Below are 3939 nucleotides of genomic sequence, written 5' to 3' on the forward strand. Positions count from 1 at the left end.
TGGGGGTGCTCGGTGGGGGTGGCTGGGGGGCTCAGGAGGCCCTGAGGATTTGGGGACCCCCAGAGCCAGGGGGTCCCAGCTTGGAGTGCCCTGTCCCTGTGGGTGCCTTTGGACACACCTGGTGCAGGGAGGGGGGTGTGACAGAGTCCTTTGAGCGAGGTGGTTTCTCAGTGAGTCTCTCAGATGTTTTTCCCAGTCTGTGACCTGACATTTTTCTCCTAAAGCTCTCTCAGTAGCAATGCTGTTTGTAAATGGTTCAGCTTAAGCTTTATACAGAAATTTCTTTTGAAAACAGAGAACTTTTTTTTTAAAAAAAAACCTATTTTGCAAAGAGTTCTTGTGGACTTCTGGCATTTAGCTGAAAATTCCTTTTTACAAAGCCTTCTAGCTCTCCTTTCAAAGCTGCTTCTCACCCTGCCCATGCTCGGTGACTCGGATTTGAGAAGCTTTTTTGCTCACTACTTTCACCAAAAACTAAAGAAACTTCATTGACAAAGTGACTTCAGTTGTCAAGGTAACATTGTACCTGGTTTTCATGTGAAGAGTATTTGGAAGTTTTAATCTCTCTTCTTGGTTTTGCAAATATCTACGTCAAGTGCCGATACTTCTTTGTATTATGATATCAAGTTACTGACGTTGTGAGGGCCACACATTTATGATGCTGTAGCTGCTATATTTATTTAAATGGAGATGGACAATTACTGCACTAAGGAATGAGGAGAAAAGCAAGGAATCAAGGTTAGTTAGATATCTTGGTTTTTTTTCAAAAGAGAATTAATGGTGTGAAATATCAAGTGTAACAAAGGGTGCTGTCATTTTAACTGAGATTAAATAGCCAGATATTCTTCTTTTGTTTAAAAACATATATATTTTGATGTTTGCAGTTTGGGGGTGGGGGGTCGGGATAAATGGTACCTCATCTGTGGTGGCAGTTTCCAGTATATTTTCAGAGTATATGGATTTCTTTTATTTTTGTACCTGCTCTCCTTGAAAAAGAAAAAAAAAAAAAAAACTCAAATTTTATGTGCTGTTTGAGGAAACCTTGAGTGGCACAGCAGATCCCCCTCTCTGGCCGAGAGCTGGCTGTGGATAGTCCAAAGAGGGATGTGGGCACAGGCTGATGGCTCTTCTTGCTTTGCAGACACTGGCCTCAGGTTCCTGCCTGTGGAGAAAAGCAGTTCCCATCTCCTCAGACACTGAGACCTCACTTGTACTGAACAAGTGCCACTAAGTGCTCCCGTGGTGGGGGCAGGCCCAGGGTATCACCGAGCCCCTCCTCACCCAGCCAGCCCTGCCCAAACCTCCCACCTGGCCACTGCTAGATCCAGAGCTGGAGAGAATCCCAGGATGTTTGTGGTTGAGGCGTTAAACTCGCGACATTTGCCAACAGGAGGAGTGGCTCCGCTGTAAGTCGCCTTTTTCCCTTTCTAGGGACTTGAGCTGTGGCCATTTGACTCAGGATCGCTGTGTCACTGTTCCATGTGTCATCTGGTTACACGTGTCCAAAAGTTATTTTTATAGTATTCATTCCGGTCTTCTTTTGGGAGTTTGGCCACAGAAATGGTTTTCAGGAGTAAAATGGGTTTCTGGAAGTTGTCAGTCAAATTATTTCAAGATGCTCTTGGTCCTAAATGATTTTCACTTCTTCATGTACAAATACTTGTCCTATAAAATGCTCAACATGAGATACCACATAGTCTGCTGTAAAAATTCCAGCTACAAATACTGGTTTTCTACTAGTCTTAAAGTTCACTCTGGTGAAATTCCAAGCTCAAGCTTAAGGCCTTTTTTTTCCTTCCCTTTTCTTACACTTTCTTCAAATCTTGTCCACTTTTGGTATTTTCCCTGTTTTGTGAATTGAGGGTTTAGAACCTTACTCAAAGCACTTTTATAACCAAGGAATCAAAAGTTCAGATGATGTGTGTTGGACCTGTAAATTCAGTTTTCAAAGGTGGTTGTTTCTAAATGGCCATCGTGGTCTCTGGTCAGGCCGGGCAGATGCTCTGTCCCTTTCAGTGCTGTGGAGTTTCATGGCTGCTACTGGCAGGTTGTTTGGATCTGGTGAAAAATTCCATAGGGGTGTCAAAGGGAAAGATTTCTGTCTGTCTTTTCTACCCAAAGATGGTACTTTAGGTTGATGCTGCATGTTTGGAATATCATTTTTGGTTTGGCACATGTTGAAATCAAACTTCACGTAGCCAATTCACTCCTTGTTTTTGTAAAATATCGTGGTTAGAGCTTGAGCTCGTTGGTGCTTTCTGCTGGTAGAAGATTGTGTACTTTCTGTAGTTGAGGTATGAGCAAGATGGATACAGGATCCTACATCTTACCTCCCGAGCAGAATCTCAAAAATCCTGATCTCCGTGACACTAAAACCCAAATTGTTGTTCCCTGAGTAGACAAAGGTGCATATGGTGGGGAAGGAGTTGTAAGGGAGAGGCATGTGAGGGAAAATATCAGAGCATTGGTTTGGCAGGAATAAGGGTGTTGGGGAGACTCCATCCACTTTCCATCCCACGTGCCCTGGCCTTTCACATCCTGTCTGAGGTACCCCCTCACCTGACATGGGTTGTTACCGTAGGGTCCTTTTCAAACAAAGCAGTTCCACTGTTTAAAACTTGGAGTGACTTTTATTTTTTTTAAGCAAGACAGTCCTCAGAAAGTGCCTTTTTAGAAGATGGTGCTGTAGATTTTTATTTTCCAGTTGTACGTGGCTGCAAATTTAAGATAAATTATTGAAAATGCCAAGTGTTTGATGGTATCTTTTAGGTACTTTCAAGCACCAGCTTCTCTGAGTCAGGACCAAGAATAACCAGGAAGGTGTTTTCCTTTGGAGGGAGAGGCATTGAGGAGCGATCACCAAATTCAGCTGGTAGGCTGGGGTTAGGTTGGGTTTGGTCAATGTGATTTACCTCTTCATTTTGAGGGGACTGGGGGTTGGGGTGTGGCAGAAGCCATGGGGACCTGATTGGTGCTGAAAGGAATCCATAGCTCCCACAGGATGGCTTCCCTTAGGGGAAGCACAAACTGAAGGGTGTCTTAGGAGGATGGTTGGTCCTCACATGGCTCACGTGTGTTTGGGGTGGATCAGTGGGTGTTTCTGACTGCCAGCTGGGAGCTGGATGCTCTGGATGGGAGCAGCTTGGGGTGATGCCATGAGGGGGTGGGTCCATGGTGAGTTTGGTGAGCGTTCCTGCAGTCAGGAAAAGCTGTAGACTAGACTATTAAACACTGCACCTCAGTAACCTTGTAATGCTGCATAAAGTAATAATAATAGCAAAGTTGTGCTTTGACACTGTAATGTGCTTGCACATGCCTGCAAAAAACACTTCCCTTTCCTTTGGTATCAGTCTGAGTAGCAGTTATGGGATTTTTCTTTTATGATGAGCCTTGTCCTTTGTTGTGGTGTTTCTGTATATTTATTGGTGGTCTGTGTGCAGCTCATAGGTCTGTGTGTCTGCTCTGTGTGTTGCTTTTAACACTTATTTTTAGGCAGGAGAAGTTTCTGAATGTTTTGGTTTTCTTCTCCAAAGAAAGTTGGCTTAACCAGTCGTTTTTGAGAGGAGACAATTAACCCGCTCGCCATAGACAAGTGCTTCATTGGTACCTTGTTTCTCTACAACTAAAATGATTTTGTGCATTTTATTACTGTTTATAGTGTTGGGCATTCAAGATGTGGAATAACTTGATGTCAGGATATTTTTGAATATCAGGAGCTTAACCACAGAACTCACGGAGTAATTCCAAGTGGTCTCTTTGCAGGAATATGTTTGTGTCCAGACTTTTTCTAGGAGTGAGCAGAGCTTCTGGACATCATCAATGAAATATGTGGGGTTCAGAGTCCCAGCACTGGGCAGTGCCCTTGCTGAGTTGCCCACACCTCATTGTTGAGGGGATGCTGCAGCTCCCCAGGCACAAATTGACTCTCTTTGCTCTGTA

Source organism: Agelaius phoeniceus, chromosome 22 (genome assembly GCF_051311805.1).
Source record: "Agelaius phoeniceus isolate bAgePho1 chromosome 22, bAgePho1.hap1, whole genome shotgun sequence".
Classification (NCBI taxonomy): domain Eukaryota; kingdom Metazoa; phylum Chordata; class Aves; order Passeriformes; family Icteridae; genus Agelaius; species Agelaius phoeniceus.